Raw genomic sequence first — 19,786 nt, 5'->3', positions numbered from 1 at the left:
ACAATACATAATGTGAAAATCATCTGACCTTACAGGTAGGGCACAGTCTGTCGGTTTCTAGAGTTATGCTTCCTTTCCCTTATTGATTTCCAACAACATTAATAAAAGCCATTGCATGTAAAGCTCAAAAGTGCAAATAATTTGTGCAACGTACCATACAAACTTAAGTTATAGAGGAGTAAATACATAATACCAAAGGATTGAATCATTCGATCGTACAGGTAGGGCATTATATGTCGGTTTCTGGGGCTATGGTTGTTTTTCTCTTATTATTCTCCATCATTGTGCTCTTAAAGTGACTGTGTACTGTGCAAATAGTCATCGTTTTTTTTGCTTCTCAGGTGCTTTTCAAACCTTTCTGACCTTTGTAGTCAGAATACTGCACACCTGGTGCCCGCACTTTGCTTGTTGATTATTCATAGTTCTAAATGTGCAAGAAAGTGGAAGATGAAATAACCTGGTCAGTGGCCCCAGTCCTGTGTGTCACAAAGATGATTCTTCACCAAAATTAAGAATTTTGTTCCCTTGCAAGCTAGGGGTATTGCAGCTCCACTCAACCAGGTGATGACAGCTTGCCTGCAATTACAGACGTGGAGTTTCAAAAACAACTGTTTAAGTGGCTTCTTTCTTTGTCCCAAAACTGCACAGCAAGCGCAAAAGACGAAGAGGATTGTTTTATATCCACATAGACAATATCTTGGATGTGCCGGTCTGTCCTTCCAGTTTTGATTTTTCCAAGTCAAAGTCGAGCCAGACCTCGGCTGGGGAAGTTGATTTTGGCAAGTAGAAAACTGCTTTACAGGCTTCATTTGTGGAAAACTAAGGGTCGCCGTTTCCTTGCCATGCATGATCTCCAAGACATATCCTACAGTTGGGCAGCCATCAGTGTGAGCAGATGTTCGTGCAAGGGGCAGCTGACTTTCTTTTTTAGCAGCTTAAATGAAAATGTTAATGATTGCGCTTTCTGCCATAGTACGGCCAGGTTCTGTTTAAAGGTCAGCTGGTTATTATACGAAGATGCAGTCTCAACTGGTTTGCCTTTTACAAACCAAGTGAATGGACTGTGTTTTGAGTCGACAAGCCAAACCACTTTTGGTTGACTGAGGTTCAGCTCTAAAGCTTGCTGCTCCATGTAACCTGCTATTGTGTTGTTAGATCCTTGAAGCCGAATGGGAGTGTGGCTTGAATTTACTATGTCATTGGTGTATTGCAAGCACACAATTTTCTCTGCTACAAGTTTTGGTGAATCACTTTACACTTCAGGTAGCTGTCTAAATCAGCAAGGTATAATTTGGACAGACTTGGGGCTAGGACGCAACCTTATTTCAGGCAATTCAGTGTTTGGATTTAGTCATTACTTTGCTGCCATTTACTATTTTGAACTGGGCCTACGTGTCACTATGCTATTATTGCATTTACAGTTTTCCTGGGATTCCCCATTACGCTAATTTTGCTCGGAGACGGCCACAGGGAACTCTGTCGAATGCCGACATGAGGTTGATAAGCATGTGAGCAAATAGGATTTTTGCTGTATTGCCTTTTCCACTAAGATGGTTAGGACTGAGAGGTTTGTAATTGTCCCCATGCCTGACCCAAGTACAGTTTGCGTTTTTGGTATTAGGTGTTTTCATTAACCCTGGGTTGAAGATCTTGAAGTAAGCAAGAAGCATACAGTTTGGCTTCTACGTGAATTAACACTACTAGTCCGTAGTTAAACGGCGATGAAGGACTGCTGTTCTTGTAGATGGGGTGGAATATATTCCCTTTCCATTATATTGGTAATTGGTTCGATTGGAAGATTTGATTAAAGAGAGGTGTTAAATAAGGAGCCCAGAAAACAACAACATTCTTAAATAGCGCATATTGAAGTCCGTTTGGGCCTGGTGCTCCGTCTTCCTTCAACTTCTTTAAGATCTTCTCTAGGCGCTTAACACCTGTTAAGGCCTCCACGTTGTCTAATTGGAATATGGGAAGCCTTTAAAACTGTTATGAGAGGGGAATGTACAGCCAGTCAGGCTGGGATTCTGCATTCGATAAGCGGGCAACTGAAGCGTCTTGAGGATGAGATTCGAGACCTTGAGCATGAATGCTCTGCAACTTGAAGTGCATATACCCAGGGTCGCATACGTCGCAAGATAAATGAATTTGAGGAGCTGTGCAGTGGGAGACACACTATCTTGGGAAGGAGGCGCGAGCTAGGTGATATGGAGAGGGGGAAATCAGGAGGGCAAAAACGTAGCAAGCCTACTTCGCAAGCCCTGGGCTAGCGATTATAATGCTGAACTCCGCAATGAAGGTGATGAGTTGGTTACTGGCCAAGAGGCAGTACAGGAAGGGATGACTACTTTTCACTCTTCCCTTTATCACACGACGCAGTAGCGGATGTCCCCTGACCTCAACTGCTTCTTTGATTTGATCCAACTGCTCTGGCTCGAAGAAGGCCACTGTTGCCTTTTAGACGAGCCCTTCACAGAGGATTTTGTAATGCATCAGTCACTGCGGCCTACTAATTCAACCACGAGCAAGTCTCTGTATATCATGTCAGTTACTATCAAACAGCAGTACTTGGATACATCTTTGCACCAGGTGAAGCACTGATGCTCAACATGTCAAGGATGTACTAGTCTGTCAATGCTAAATCCAGAGCTATTTGTTGGACTTTTTTGTGCATAGTAGGTTACTCCTATAAAGTAGTGTTTACCTATCTTAAAGCAGGTTTGTACAGCCTGTTTTTTGGGTTTTTTTTTTTTACACATGTGAAAATGCTGCACTACGCTCCCAGGCAATCTGTTCATTCTAGCTCTGTGTTTTAACGCTGTTCCTTAGATTTCTCAGCATGGTTTCAATCCTAGTTCCACAATTACAAAATAAAGTACCTTTAGAGTTGTACCAAATCAGGAATCATGATTCGTTCTGGAGAGCTCTCGAAACTCAACGGTTCTGATGAGTGACATCTGCTCATCCATCCCTCTTCAGTCAATAATCTCCAGTGGGGCTAGAATGTGTGCGCCACAGCGTTGGAGTATCCAGCTAAAGCACGAGAGACCCTTTTGCTTTGAACACAAAGAGAGGAACTCTGGAGCAGTGTCATTTCTACGGGAATCATTTCCAGGCCATCCCTACAGTTCTATTCAAGAGGAAGAGATCTACGTCAAGTGTATAATAAATATTGAGTGGTAGTATCACTAAATAAGTACTCTTGTAATGCACAGATAATTATGCTTCTGAACATCTCTTACAATCAGCAATGCGGCAATTCAATGAATGCCACAGTGAGATGAGCCATGTAAAAGAGGTGGGTAACTGAGAGGCAACTACACTGTATATGTCGAGGTGAGCCATGTAAAAGAGGTGGGTAACTGAGAGGCAACTACACTGTAAATGTCGTCAAAGAGTTGTGTGACACTGTATGATGCAAATAGGGAGTTGAAAAGATGAGCACCTGAACTAGTGGATTTTTTATTGTTGTTAGCTGTGCAATGTAAATATATTGATAGCAACATTGTACTGAGTGGCTATGGATGTGTACATTCTTCCATTTGCATTTATTTTTTGCACTTGTTAATCCACATTTTACATTAGCTACGTTTCCAATGTTCTGTTATAATCAAGCATGTAATTAAGATGGCAGTAAAAATCCATGTTGCCAAGGTTTTCTTTATCATTCTTAAAAATTCAGAGCATCCCAATAATATTAATGTTATTTCTGGAATTATATGTATACAAAGAATATGACGGATACAAATGAATATTGACTGCCAAAATTGTTCCAGAAATGGGCAATTAAAAAGATGTGATCCCATGTACCCATATTCTTACATGTGGGGCATAGGTTTGAGATGCTTATATTTTGTTTGTGTAAAGCTTCCAGGGTTTAGTATAGGAGCCAATGGGCTTAAAGCTGCATTTTATTAAAGTTTGCCCTGAGAACTTTATGACAACATTTGGATGCCTCATTCTAACTCTCCAAGTTTATTCTTTGATCAATTGTAGTTTTCCATTTGTCCAATAACTTATGTATGATTGTATCCTGGTTGTTATTGATATCAGAGATTTATCTAGCCCACTGTCCTATACCAACTAAGTTTGTTTCTACAGAGAACATAGTCTCTACAATACTATTGTTTTTCTCAATTTCTATATTTGGTAATTCGCATAACAAGCAACAATTTTCCTGTATGAAAATCTAAACCATTCCTTTTGGGTTTGATTTCCATTGCTTCTTAGATCACACTGCACTAAGTTCCCATTTAGAGCCGATTTACTAAGTTTGCACATAATTGTATTTGCTACAGTGATTTCTCGCTTTTTTCTACTATAGTGGTACATATATTACCTGATTATATTTCTTCATATATATGGGGGATTTCAATATTTCTGTATCTGATAATAACACGTGTACAAGGATTTTAATGTGCAACGCTGAGTCAGCTTTGGGATCTGGGAACATTTTTCTGAAATATCAAACCTGGTGGTTTGTCATCAATAAGCAAGTTTAAGAAATAATTCTCATATTGAATCCTTTCCGTAAGTCTAGCCAAATTTATGATGTTGAATGCCATGTAGAAACTCTGAAAGTCTGGAAGTGCTTGTCCCCTTTTTCCAAGGGCGAATATAATTTTTAGTTGTTCATGCTAGGTTGTGTTTTGTTCCACAGAAAAGGAACTAACAAGGATCTCTAATTGTCAAAAAATAATTTGTAAAGAATACATGGCAGTGTGGGGAGGAGAAACAGACCTGGGGGAGGACGCTCCTTTTTTATCAATGATACTCCTCCTAAGAGTGTAATAGGTAGTAGATTCCATCTTTCTTTCAAATAGAGCCATAATTTAGTTTTTTAAAAAGGACGTAGTTTAAGTCATGAGGATCCCGATATCTCTACGATTTTTTGATAGTTATTTTGTAGAGGCGATCTTCCTCCTTTGCATAAAACAATAATTCCTCTATTTTTGTTGGATTATTTTATACACCCCCAGCTCAGTGAATTCTGCCATTATGTCCATGGCCAACTGCAGGCTAGTTTGCTGCACCTAGCATCACCAACATGTCGTCCGCATATAATTTAATTTTGGGTTCTGAAGGATAAACTGGGACTCATTTTGTATTCTTTCTGAGTGCAGTGACCAGTGGTTTGTTAAACATCACAAATAGTATAGGTGACATAAGACAGCCCTGTCGTGTCCCTTGAGTACTAGTCATATCATTTATACATTTCTTGTTAATCATTAACTCTTTTGTAGAGTTTTTGTATAATGATGCGATCAATCTTGTCATCTGGATAGGAAAGCCCATGCTTATCAAAACCTCTAGTAAGAAGTCCAAGCTGAAAAGATCAAAAGCCTCATCTGCCACACCAAAATGATATCAGCATGGGTTTGTCGGAGAAAGATGGTCAATTGCTTTGGGTATAACATGGGTATCTGTATATAATTGCCTTAGAGGGATAACCCCATTTTGAACTTTATGTATCACTACTTTAGCATGTATTACAACACGTGGAGTAAAGATTTTAGAAATATTTTTTTAGTCACTGTTGAGTGGTATAATAGGACAATAGGCGTAAGGGTCTAAAGCACTTTTTCAAGAAGCATATCAGCACATCCCTATGGAAAAGTCATACATGTTCTCACCGGTTAGAAGGTAAATTGTTCAGTGGCTTCTTGAGTTCCCTTAATATATGTTTTATCAAATTTGGTGGGTTGGCTGCCTTCTTAGGTGGCTTGCCATTTAGTAGAGTGATCACTGCTACCTCTAATTCCTCTGGAGTGATAGGTGCAAAAGGCGTTTGTGCTGATTCCCCAGTGAATGATTGAATATTTCATCTCTGCAGGTAGGCTTGAATATTCTCAACAGGGCTGTGCTTGAAGATGTTTAAAAGGAGTTACAAATATTTGTCCTATTTTTGACAGATCATTAATGGTTACAACCCTCTTGGAATTGCATATTGATAAACTGCAATTTTTGATATTGGCAGCCTTCGTTCGTCTTGTTAGTGGCAGCCCCACCTTCCTTGAACAGCTATTGACCCACTTTTGCTCATTTTTTAGGTCTCGCGCCTAGTGTTGCAGTGCGTAGCAATGCCCGCGCAGCGTGAGACCTCTTGTACGGGGTTTAGAAAGCTACCCACACGCTCGTGCGTGTGGTTTTGCTTTCCCCGTCTGGCATTGGCTTGCGCGTTTATTTTTTTTGTTTTTTTTAAACGGCACGCGATTGGGCAAAGGTGGGACAATGTCCCGCCTTTGTAACGCCGCGCTCCTTCCCCCCACTCCTCTGTGGTGCGCGCCTACCACTAGTTATGCGGCTGCTCCTCTTGGGTTCCTGCACCTCGCAAATCTTGATAAGAGGCTTGCTCTGTGTGCCTCGCCTGTTCCTCTGCTGCTGCTGCACTTACGGCAGAAGCAAACTGAAGTTTCGGGCGGAAAATAGCGAAATACATATCTGAATTAGAACAGTATTCCGGTGCACTTGTTAATTTTTTTGTGTGAATTCCACAAATGTTACATACATCCTTCGGTCATAAGGGAAAAACAGACTTCCATGGTGAATCAACCTCTTTGAAGTTTGATCTCGTGGTCAAGAGATAAACTGTGCTAATTGTGAAATGCGAAGACAGAATCAACAGGGACGTTTTTAAAGCGCCTACAAGATCTACTTGAAAAGTGTAGAATGCTACACTGATGAGGTGGAAAAGCGTGTGTTTTCACAGCCCATGGCTGGTGTCACGAGGACGCCAAGCATGCACCAATCCACCCTTACACTGAAAGAACTCCACGCTACCTCCCCCACCTGCACGGGTCAGTGTATAACAGGTCATGGAGAAACATCCATGGAGGACAGAGCGGGCCAATGGTGAGAGCCAGTCCAAGGGCTCAGCATAGAGAGCAAGGAAGCACAGCGGAGACTGCATGAAACGTCTTTGCGAAGATGGGCCAGAGCCCATGAATAGAGGGTAGTCTGTATTCACGGCAGGTCTCTGTCCTCCCTTAAGCTCCATGTGAATGCCGGGCTGGTTCCAGCACACTCACCCCAGCATTCCATTCCATCACCACATACTCTGTGCCACACTCACCTTCCCAAGTACGGGCTCACAAGCAGGGAAAGGGAACGCAGCCACACATACGAGGTGAACTGGAATATGCCACTTATTGGGTCTGTGGCACTCTAGGACTAAGCATAAGAATACAGGCACGATGGCTCAGCGAGGTAATCAATCACGGTGGAGATATGCAGGTCACAGGTTTGAACTCCAGCAAGATCGAATTGGCCTTCCAATATTTTGAGACTGGTAAAAGGAAGTCTTTTTTGTAAACAATGAAGGATGAGGTTGTGAGATGAAAAAAGCACCACAGAAAAACCCAACACTGGAAAGACCCATTTTCTGTGGTGTTTGCGTATGTGTAATACAGCACATCCTGTGGTGGGTGATGGCGTATGAGAGACGGAAGCGCTGTGCATTAGTAGCATTTAGGAAAGAAATCAAGATTCTAGACGTTAAGTTGTCATTTTCACCTGTTTGCGTGACACTTTTTTCACTGCACATGTACACTACATATGTTTTAATACTTGTGGGTAGAGGAAGCTTAAGCAATCAGCTAAAAATAACAGGAGTCTGGTCATGTGCCGAAGCTGCCATCTGAAGTCAAGTCTTCAAGTTCCGCTTAATATGGAGGCCTGGGTTTCAAGACGCTTTAATTAGGGTGAACAGGCGTCCCGGATTTGCCCGGACAGTCCCGGGTTTTAGGCCGCTGTCCCGGCAGATTTCAGGCAATTAAACTCATGTCCCAGTTTTTTTTAGAGAGGGTCGGTTGAAAACGGTGGGAGGTATCTTTTTATGTTTTGAAAACCGGGGATAGTTAGCAGCGGTTATAAGAAAGCAATGTAATCAACAGGAAAGCTACTGGCTTTACAATGGGCATTTTATGTATGTTCTTACTGCCTCTTCTGTAATTCTCTGCTGGGATGAAGTAAAATTGTAGTCCTTCTTCTATTTTTGGGAAATGTCCCGGTTTTTACTTTAAAAATCTGGTCACCCTAGCTTTAAGTAGTAATGTATTTTATCGCTCTCGGTAGGATGTAGAACTGTGTCGACTGCAAAAACCCTAGTGTGACGGGTGACGGCGCACGATTTTCTCCTTCTGCTCAAATAAAACGTGCCCGGCTGCTGACACATTTACAGCTCTCTAGCCAAGGACGCACTGCCCTCTCCCCCGCTCACCCTCCCCGCAGGGCCCTCACCCCATCTGCAATGTGCTGCAGTAACATTATGTCACAGTTGTCCACGGTCACACTTTGCGTCTGCCTCCTTTACTCCTCGTCACTTCGACCTGAACGGGAGCCTACGTGCACTGACTGAAAACGGCTCCCCCAGTACACAAAAGGCGTGCCTACTGGCTTTTGCCATTACAGGAGCAAGGTGTTTCATAGCACCGGTCACATTTCAAGCTTGTGGTATTATTAACACACATATTCCCTTTCTACATTACAAAGTCTGTATAGTTCCTCTTTAATGCACAGACTGTCTACTTGCACAACTCTCACGGCTTCCAGGGGAGGAGCCTGGCCCTCGACACTGGGGGGAAAAAAAGTCCCCTTTTAGTTTCTGCCATTGAAGAGATTGTGCTGTGAAACTTTGAAGGCTCAACAACTGTCTTTTAATTCACTAAACGAAACCCAATATTTTAATTGGCTCAGTTTCGATTTCTGAATTTGGAGTGGCATGATCTCCCCTTCTAATGTAGCTTTAAAAGCTCCCCAAATAGTTTCTTTGCCTGCTGTACCTTCATTCTGTTCAAAATGTTGCAGGATTCCGATTTTAATTATATTAGTAATCTGACTGCCTACAACAAGAGTTTTAACCATAATCCATCTATTGGGAATGCCTACCTCTTGCGCAATTTCTAGCCTTATTAAGAGGAAGGTGTGTTTAGAAAGACTATTCAGTATATAGTGCACTTCGATTGACTGACATATGGTCCCTTATGATCACATGCGGTCTTCAAAATTAGTCCCGAAAAGCTTTTAGTTATTAATATGAGAACACCTCTGTGAGCTGAAGTAGCAGAGGACTAAAATGTCTGTTTATAACCTGGCCTGGCCTCTTGTACTTTGGCTCGAATTGGTTTTTAATATGGGTCACTTGTAGGAGGATAAATAAAGGCCTACATTTATAGAACCATGTTATTATTGCCTGTTGCTTTGTTGGAATATTTAGTCCATACACATTGAGAATAATTTTAAATTATATGTGATTAGCTCATTGTTTTACTTGCTGAATCAATGAAAATGTTATTTTCTTTTCTCCCACCTTCCTTTCCATCCTCTCCTTGCACCGTACTCTGTACGACCCAAACTTGCCGCACCCTCCCTGAAAATCAGTGCTCTGCAACTGCACCCTGTGAAGGCCTTCCCTAGTTTGCCCCTATTTTTTATTTTATTTATTATCACGAAAGTTAGATCCACATGTTCTACTAAGTCCCAGCCCCCTGTCTTTTTTTAGGTTTTGCCTTGGCAGCACATGCACTGTCTCTGTGAAACTTGTTTACATACAGTGGGCTTACAGCCAAACCATATCTTACCAATTGTTAGTTTGAGTGTTGCTCTCATTTCCTTGGCTCCTGTTTGTGATTGGCCATCCCCTGGAGCATGGACCAAGTACTTGTATCCATCCATTGTTTCTGTTTTCCGATCTACTCTTTTTGTGTTCAAGCACTCCATATGAGTGGTTGTATTTTTCATTCCGTCTCCCATATTCCCGGTCCATGTAGAAGGGGTAAGTCAAAGTTACCCCAAGGCCATGAATAAGCTAACCTGCTACAGTTTGGCATGAAACAATGGGGGGGATGTAAATAGGGTGTTCTTACTTACTTCCTCTAAACCATAATTACTAAATAAATAAGGTAAGCAATAGCAGTTGAAACATACATCAAATATACAGATGCCACTTATTTTATCCGTGATTTATAAAAAAAAGAAAAAGTACAATCTCTACTTTGCACAGAGGGGCACCCGTGACGGGGTGAAAATGAATGCCAAATAACAAATCCCCCAAACCCCTGTTTTTTTACATACATGTCAAGTTGCTCGTAGAAGTGATGCCAATGTCTTTTGTCTAGCAGGCACGCTCAAACAATATTAACCCTGATCAGGAAAGCAGCTTTGGCAGACTTGAGCCTCCATCATTGATGCAGTTCTCTGAGTCCAGTACATGAAAGACTTCTTGAATGTGGAGAAATAGGAAATGTTTGCCTAAGAAACCAGAAAAATAAATTAAATAAATATTTTACTTACATTTTGTGTTTTTTCTAAACAAATCTGTAAAAATCTGATTAACCAAATGCAGTCATGATGAGCTTTCTTAATGAAAGGCAATTATAATCTTCATTTAATAAACTTCAATAATTGCTAACCGCACCAAAACTCGTATGGAGAGCAATTTCATACTCTGGTTTTTCCTTTGGGTTCCCTCTGTAAAATACCCAGCACCAGACGTACTAAGACTGGTCTCAAACTGTGTAGCATGTTTTGCAACCCGTCCCTAATTTTGCAATGTGACCTATTAAGCAATGGGTTGCATTGCATAATCCCTCTCGCAGGGATTTGCATAACAACCTGCTTTATTAATATGTCAGGTCGTTATGTGCAGCTTGAAACAATTGGACACATTAGGAGTCAGGGTGAACCCAATGATGAAGCATGACTCTACTGGAATGGGTGAGGGTTGTATCCCACCACTGAGTGTGGTGGAGCGGAAGTGTAGCTTACTTTCCTTTCCTACCATTATAGCCACCCTTAGGAGGAGTAGGATACTATACTTGCTGTTGTATATTTAGTAGGGAGTACGTATTCCCTTACCTTTCGGACTCGAAAGGACCTCTTCATTCTCCTGGGCCCAGGAGTTCTTCTGTCCTCCTGCACCTAAGTGTTTAAGTAATCTGAATGGAAGATACATAAGAATTTGTAGTAGACCTGCCCGTTCCCAAAAAATAATGCTGAAGACAGGGAAATGCTAGATGTGGATGTGTCAGTAGAAGAAATACAACAGGCCATCAGCCAACTTAAGGGAGTTAAGGTCCCAGGATCAAATGTGGTCTCCACTGAATTCTATTGGTGACTCTCTAGCCAAGTTGTGATCATACCCTGCATATATTTGAGGAGGATGGATCGGTCAGGTGTATGCTGTTGTGACTTAGGTGTTGCCACAATAACACTAATACATAAGGAGGTGTGGGGGTAATGCGCCTGAGGAACGCACTTCATATAGGCCTAACTCTTTACAGAGAATTCGGTGGAGATTTTAGTGAAGGTACTCATCAAAAGACTATTTGACAGATGATTAATACATGAAAAGGCTATTTTTCCAGCCGCACACTCTTCAATTTTGCCATCATAAAAATGGCTTTGTACATATAGCCCCATTGACTGCTATGAAGATGAACATTCAACTTAATTCACTGTTACCAACTGCTTAGTTGAATTCCAAAAGATTAGGATGATACATTGGGTAAGAGTTGCTTATGGAGCGATGGGTTCACTCCGGCCTCAACAAAGTGGATTTTTTAAAGTTTTAAACATGGGACATCCATAGATAGATTAAAAAAACAATAAATAAGAGCGAGAATGGTATCAGTGAGAATGGGAGCAAAAGGGGCAACAACAAGTGGAAACTGCTACTGACTGGGGTATCTGAATCCAATTAATTAGTCCCAGGTGAAAATTCACAATTGTAGTACTGCCAATACAGGAACAAGCATTTACAATGCAATGGTCTCGGCATTGTTAAAGTTAGAGCTATTGGCATTGCTCATGACATTATTTTTGTTTTTAAAACGTTTACAGAAACGGCATTGTTATTTACAATGTCAATAGCTTAATCACTCTCAAATGCGAGATCGAGCTGCAGTCACCTGGGGGGTGGGGGTTGTTAGAGTAGACTGCAGCTAAACTAACTAGTAAACTAAAAGCGCCAAAAAAAGAAGAGGCACCAACGAGTGTATTGATAAAATAAGAGTTAAAACTACAGAAAGAACCGAACTGCACCAATTGTGTGCAAAAGAATGAGTGGAATTTTATAAGAAACCATGGATAAAGTAAAAATGACATGGAATAAGGCAGACGGAAAGACATCAACGAAGAGAGCAAGACATTTACAAAAATATAGGACAGGTTAAACTGCTACTTAGTGAAGGGCAGGGGGGGGGGGGGGGAGGAAAATGTGAAATAGAACAGGAGGAAACTTGAAATAAACCGCGTAAAAAATACAATTAAAATAAAAGTAATAAGCATGACGATAACCACATGGTAATGAAAAAGTGTGGAAGCGACAGACAATGGGTATGAAAAGGAAGTGTTAAATATGGAAACAAACTCGTAAAAGTATGATTAAGAGGCCCAAAAAAAGATTTCTGTGCATGGAACGAGTCAATAAGCAAGTGGCAAGGGATCTGGGTGGAGAGGAGTAGAATGACAAAGATGGCCGTTAAATGCAGGGGCGGGCACAGAGCAACAAAATACTAAGAGGGATGCAGCTAACCGGGGGAAAGAAAACAAGAGGAGCAGAAATGGCTAAGAAAAGAAGCAGCATGGGAAATGGCTACGGTGAATCCAACCTTTGTAAATAAGTGAAGCAAGCAAGGAAGAAAACGAGCAAGACCACACATTATGTAAGTGAGTAGAAAGAAAATGTTCAATGCAAAACTGTGGGATACACAGCGGTACCGCCCATGGTAGGTCGATCAACGTCACCGAGTGGAGTACAAACGTTTGCAAGAGAAATCACCGACACCAGAAAGCCGGCTTCAGAGAGAATAAAAACGGTGAATCAGCAGACATTGAAATGTAAGTGCAATGAGCATAATGTTTCCTACGGACAGTACAACTTGTAAAGAGGTTGGCATATTTTCAGCCGGAGTGTGAAAAGGGTGAAATGAACAGTAAAATGGCAAAAAGTGAAAGTGCCTTGGTAGCACACAGGCATTAAGGTACAATTGATGAAAATAAGGGAGATCTGATGGAAGGGGGAGCAGCGATGACGCTGTTGTAAAGTCACCAAGTGCGCAGATGTGTGTCTAGGTCTCACTCTTGCAGGCCAGATGACCGGCGACTCGGCCCCCTACATAACAAGTCGTTGCAAGGGATGACTAACAGGTGTCCAAAATGGTCATCCTGCCTAATAAAAAAGCACTAGCAGCGAGCCAAGAAGGGGGTTCCCGGAAAAGCTAGTAAATACTTAAGCCTGTAAACGGGAGAGAGAAAAAACCATAGGCAGTGCTTTAATAGGAAATATAGAATTGCAAGTACTTCGTACTGGACAGTACCTGCCCATATAAAGCACTCCTTAGTGTAAAAATACACGAGAAAGAGCTCGGGGGAGTAGGGGGTCATTAGAGGGTGAAACGGTAGTCTGGTGAAAGACTGGCACTCTGTAGGAGTGTTACTAGTGACCTACTGAGCACCCGGTGGAGGGAGAAAGCTGTTCTAGACTAGGGTTCAGATGACATCTGCCTGGGCACAGGCACCGTCGGACAGAGGCAGGACGATGCGAGCAATACCATTCGATATAGGGGTCCTCTCCGCTACACGAGTGTCTCAAACGAGCACTAATGCATGGCTGTCCCTGTGCAGCATCTATACACCCCTGCTCTCCAGTGCCATAACTTAATAGCGCCCTGATCAGCTATTTAGCCGCCGTATTGTTTTTCTCTAAAGGTTTGCACTGCTCATAGAAAAGCCGAACACAGCCTAAATAATGGTCGAACAAATCATATTTCGAGAGCCAAAAGTTTAAATACGTGAAATGGGCGCGGTGCAGGGGTGTGGTACCGGCACGCATCTAATAGCTACAGCAACGACTTGGCGGACAAGAGGAACTTGGGCGCCCGACCCTTGCCAGGAACATCCGCCGCCACTGCGAAGGACTTGGATTTCGAGGTGCGGGTTTGTTTTAATGAGGAGAGGGGCCAGGATAATTAAATCATATTCGTACAATAAGGTCTCTGCAAAGCACTTTAGTAGGCTCCATTTTCGTTGGCACTCTACACAAGGAAAATTATATAATTTCCGCTTAATAACTCCAGTGTATTGCCACACTCTGGGGTGGACATTCCTTGAAATTAAGTCGTTCACCCATGCACCCTGTTCCACTACATATCCACAGATTGTCCTTAAAATATCGACTGAAATGCAGAGATGCGCAAAGAATATAAAACGACAATTTAATCATTGGATTTTGGGGACGTTTGTCGAAATAGCAGAATACCCAGCAGCCGGACATGGGAGCACCGAGGGTGCCGAGAGCAGGGGGAGAGGGCGAGCACACCACCGCCTTTCTCTGAGGTCAAGCAGAAATGCCTTGGAGAAACGCAGCGGCGTTTTCGGATTCGGGGGCGTGTTTTTCTTTCTCTCCTCTTGCCATTGTCTGGAATGTTTACATTCCAAAGGAGAGAAAGAAAGTAAAAAACACGCCCCCAAATCCGAAAAAGACGGGGCTTAAACGGACAGACGCCCCTCTCCTCCAATGGCTGGCCTCCGTTTAGGAAGCCAGCCAATGGAGAAGAGGGGCGGGTTCAAGCCCCGTACAGAAATCGTTAAATCTCGCGAGCGAGACTGCGCAAGCGCAGCCTTCGCTAGCCGAGACCTAATAAAGCCTATGGATTGAAACCTCCCTGTGGTGTTTAGAACATGAAACTTTTTTGTTATTAATACCACTCTCTAACTTAACAAGGATGAAGGTTTCCGTAAGCTTTCTCATTACAGGCTGCTAGGAAGAGTGGAAACAAAAGGCAGGCCTTCTCCATGTCTGCTCCCAGGACCTGGAACAGCAGCTCCATCAGAACTGCCCAACCCTAAAGAATTCAGAAAAGGAGCTGAACCTCCCCCTCTTCAGACATCATCCTCACAGGATGGGGTTCACCCCTCACAAACACCTTGCTTCATTGTAACCCACCCTGAATCACAACTCAGGGCTCCGCCTTTCGTCCGGCGCCTCCATGCTGTGTGAGGTTGATGTGCCTAGTCAGAGCATGTGCAGACACCCTGGCTTTTTATTTGTAGTCCGCTTTTTGTTTCTCTGCCACCTCACATTCACGTCTCTCCTATTTCAGTCCTTACTCTTTGAGAGCCTGGTGTGAGGACACACGTTTTAACATTGGACACGTCCTCCGCGTTCAAGCGGCCCTATTGTGATGTGTTTGTAGAGTGTCAGTAGTCCAGCACTAGTGTCAGGAGGGTGCACCTGGAAACTTTCGGGAAACCGGAAGTGGATGGCCTAACACCCCCTGTGGCCGGGCGGCACCTTAATACCACCCCCTCTCAGCTACAACAGAGATCTCAGAACCCTCCGGACAGGTACATCACCTGGTCACAAACCATTCATGAGATAAGGAGACAGGAAGTGTAGGGGAGTGGAAGAAAGAGCAGTGAGGTGCAATCAAGAGATGCTACCCTGGTATTCACGAGATAAGGAGACAGGAAGTGTAAGATGGTGGAAGAAAGAGGTAAAGAGACAGGAAGTGTAGGGTGGTGGAAGAAAGAGGTAAAGAGACAGGAAGTGTAGGGGAGTGGAAGAAAGAGGCGTGAGGTGCAATCAAGAGATGCTACCCTGGTATTCACGAGATAAGGAGACAAGAAGTGTAAGATGGTGGAAGAAAGAGGTAAAGAGACAGGAAGTGTAGGGTGGTGGAAGAAAGAGGTATGATGTTGATTCAAGAGATGCTACCCTGGTGTTCATGAGATAAGGAGACTGGAAGTGTTGGGTGGGGGAAGTCCGAGGCATGATGTGGGGCAACACCAGGTAGTCCACCGGCTCCCAAGGAAAACCAGGGACCCTACACTTGAGTTTAATAATATTATTGGCAAATAGAGCATTCACCCTGCGCCCCCTCCCACCCCACCCCACCAGCAAGAAGGACACGGCTGAACTTATCTCGGACCCCCCCCCCACTTCCCCCCCACAAATCCTGTGAAGATATACCAAAGGTTGGCGATATGCTTGGGAGCTGGGGCGGGCACGAGTGGTGGCACGTCATCCACCTATGGCCTGTGCCACCATCTTCAAGGCGGTGTGGGCACAGCTCGATATCCACGGGGTTCATGCAGCTACTTCTGTATTCTGGACACAGCAGAGTAGTTGAAAGGCGGAGCAGTCACGGACCTCGCGGTGTTCGGCATCTCATCCAACATTTCACACTACAGCTCTGCGCGGGGTGGGGGCGGAGAGGATAATGCGCGCCCACCACTTCTAGCCTGGAGAGCCCCTGATGGGCGAAGCCATGCACCATCTGTCTGGTAAACATCTCCGGGGCCAATTATCCGGAGGATGCTGTGGGGTCGCGAGAGACGGAACCCGCGGGAAGTTTGAAGCGATGGACAGTAAAAGCCTCATCACGAGTCCGCTTCAGCAAGTTAAAGGTCGCAGTGAGACGGGGGTGCAAATCGGTAACCCCCCCCCCCCCACTTCTCTCCAGCCCCACGAACGGATTGCCCTCGTGGGGGCGGCAGCAAGCAACGACCCGAGGTAGCGCACGCCCAAGGAAATCGATGCATTCAGAGAAGGTTCATAAAGCGCTGCGCGTACCTTTCTGATACTTCTCAGCGCTGAAAGTCTAGTCCGAGCAACTATGAGGGACTTTAGAGTCCGAGGGGGTACCTTGTCAGATGTTCAAGGGTCACGACCCCCGTGCAGGTGGGAGCGGAAAGAGTGCAGGAGACCCAGAACAAGTAAAGAGGGCACCGGAAGACACCACACCTTTCTCCGAGGCAGAGCAGAAATGACTCGGAGAAAGGCAGCGTCGTTTTCGGATTCGGGGGCGTGTTTTGCTGTTGTCTCCTCCTTGAGACTTCTTGCAAAAAACACGCCCCCGATCCGAAAAGGACGGGGCCTGTTTGGAATGACTGACCTCTTCTCCAATGGCTGGCCAGCATTCAAGAGGCCAGCCAATGGAGAACAGGGGAGAAGAGGGGCGGGTTCAAGCCCCTCTTCTCCAAGTCATTAAATCTCGGAGCGAGACTGCGCAAGCGCAGCCTTCGCAGCCGAGACCTAAAAAGGTGGAGCACGAGTGACCTTATTACAATAACTCTTTGGCAAATTGATAAGCAATGATTTGTTGTACCAATTAAACAGCAAACACAGGATGCTAAAACTTTGCGATCCACCAGAGGATCCTTTTGGAGGTCACCCTTTGTACTCTGCCTGAAGACTCCTAAGCTTCCCTGCGCAACCATAGGACACATACTGCTTTGAGATGAGCCATCTAACGAGTCAGGTTTCAAAGGCTGTGCAGAATTGAAGGAACTTTTAGGGACCCTCCTCTACCACGGAACGCGAATGGATCACTGTTGGTATTCTTTGGTATAGTAACGGATAGAAGAGCATTATAAAGGGGCAACATGGTCTGCAATGACTATCCCTCTGAATCTTTAATTTATTTGCAGCAAAGTTGTATATTACGGCAGCATGATATTACTAGGCACAACTCTAATGATTTGAACAGTATCAAAGTATGTATCTGTAGTGCTCTGACATAGAAAGACAGGTTGTATGCCGGTACAGGGCAGGTAAAGACATCGTATGCCTTTACCATGCATTTTTTACCACAAACATGCTTTTACATCGCATGCCATTACCACGCATTGTTTTTATTTTTAAAAACAATGTATTTGTGGGGGGAGACCCCACACACCCCCCAACTTAACTTAAATCTGTGGTAAAGGCAAGCGTTGTAAAGGCATGCATGTGGTAAAAATGTGCGTGCTTAAAAATGCGTGGTAAAGGCACAATGAGGTGAAAACCTCGTTGTAAAGGCTGTTTCCCAGAAAGACAGTACACTAGTCTGCTTTTTAGGTCGAGCCTAGCGGCAGCTCGCGTGCACTACACACACTGCGAGGCATGCAGTAGTCCAGTATGCTGTGGAAGCCTCGCCATCTCTCCGCCCATATTTTTGATTGGCTGGTGTCATTGTCCTTGGTAAAGGCTGGGTTCCGATTGATAATGAGGCTTGTTAGTCCCTCCTTGTTACCGCCTTATCGCCATTTGTTACCTCCTATGAGGACTGGATCTTTTACTTGTGGCGTTACACGGTCTCCTTCATAAGTCGGTAAGCACTATTTTTTTTTATTTGCAGAGCGGTCTGCTTTCACTTTAGCGAGCGTGCTTGTTTATTTAATTAATTTGCTACAGGGGCCGAAAGGGAGCGTTTCTACTCACTAATCTAACAAGCATTTGCAATGCAATAGCTCTCGCATTTACAAGAGTTTCAGCTATTGACATTGCAAATAACAATGCCTTTTATTTTTGTTTTCGTTTTTAAAACATAAATACAAGGCATTGTCATATACAATGTCAATGGCTTAAACTCGCCTAAATGCGAGACCTATTGCATTGTAAATGCTTGTTTTCGGTATGGCAGGACATGCGGTACAGACATTTCCTGGTGTTCATCCAACGTTTTATAAACACATTACTTGCAGAAGAGGAGATGATATTCACCACGGCCATCGGCCACAATTCACCATCACATTTAATACAGGAGAAACACACCGCAGGACTGTATTTATTTAAATCGTTTTTTTTTTTATAGAACAACCATGACTCTTGCGGGTCGCTTTACAGAATTACAGCAAGCAAAGCAGTAAAAACAGTAATATCCCCTTTGAAAAGCCAACATCTTACACAACTTCAGAGTGTGACTGACACAAGATCACAAGACAATGTTGTGGTAACGTGGCAACAGAAAATGGGAAACCAGTTTCCTTCCACACTCCAACCCAAAAAGGACATATTTCCAAGAGTCATCATTAACTGTCACCACGAGTATTGAAAAGAGTTCCTACAATAAAAAGGTAACAAAAAGGTTGAATAGTGATTGACTAATTTTATCCCGAGACAATATAATGTCATCTGCAATCAAACTGCCCCAACGTTCTCTCCCCATTAATACATTATCCCAGAGAGTAAAGGACTAGAAACCAGATGAAAACATCTCCCATATGGGTGTGTCAACGGGGAAAAGAACAGTGAAAAAAATATTCTGTGATTTTCCACTTACGGATTAAGATATATAAATAGATGGGTGCAGGAGAAATGGATGATCGGGGTGGTGGAATGTTTCCCCATGATATTTATGACTTTAAATCCTCTTTTAATAACTATTTAAAGGTTTGGACATCATATTTTGCCACTGCTGAACAGCATCATGGTCTGGCAGAGGCTCAAGGAAAGGTTAAATACGTTATGAACGAGGGTTTCCTAAATACCTCCTTACTTACCTAGACAGTTTGAATATTCAAGTAAAAATGTATCTGTTGTACAGAATCAGACAAAAACGATAGAGGCAGAGGGCAGCAGCGAGTATAGAAAATGTGTTAAATTTAAAAGAAGAGAGATGGAGTTAGAGCAGCTCCACTCTCCGTCCTAAAATAAAGTCCCTCACTGTGCACCTCTCACATTAATGTTTGCTAATTCTCATGCATTTAGGTAATAATATCATATGGAGGAGACACATACCATAGGGGTTGCCAGCACAACCCAACTCCAAGCAGGCCCACCACTCCACCCACATCTGCAGCGGTACATCCGGGCTATCTCCATTCGCTTAAGAGACTATCCAAGTGTAAGTGGTAGGGGTGGACTTCTCTGTTTAGAAGGCGAACCCTACCAAAAGCTCAGAATGGTTTGACCCATGGGGAACGTTCACGTGAACACACCAATGTATCAAGCTACCCCAAAAAAAGGGACCTAACAGCACTCACCGCCTTTGGGTTTTCATTTGGCATGAATGTTCAGCCTTCTGCA

At 43.5% G+C, this 19,786-nt stretch overlaps 1 protein-coding gene across 2 annotated transcripts in view; it reads right to left on the bottom strand.

The window, feature by feature from the left end:
- Positions 1-19,786, bottom strand: part of USP21 (ubiquitin specific peptidase 21) — a 508,323-nt gene that overhangs the window by 472,286 nt on the left and 16,251 nt on the right. The window contains exon 2 of one of the 2 annotated variants that reach the window (XM_085637764.1): positions 10,069-10,245. The gene's annotated coding sequence lies outside the window, so the exon portion shown is untranslated. Of the gene's footprint in view, positions 1-10,068; positions 10,246-19,786 lie in introns of those variants that run through there. The other variant, XM_085637765.1, reaches the window with a different exon arrangement.

Source organism: Triturus cristatus, chromosome 12 (assembly GCF_964204655.1).
Source record: "Triturus cristatus chromosome 12, aTriCri1.1, whole genome shotgun sequence".
Taxonomy (NCBI): domain Eukaryota; kingdom Metazoa; phylum Chordata; class Amphibia; order Caudata; family Salamandridae; genus Triturus; species Triturus cristatus.
The sequence above is the reverse complement of the archived record's forward strand: the minus strand, read 5'-3'. Positions and strand labels throughout refer to the sequence as shown.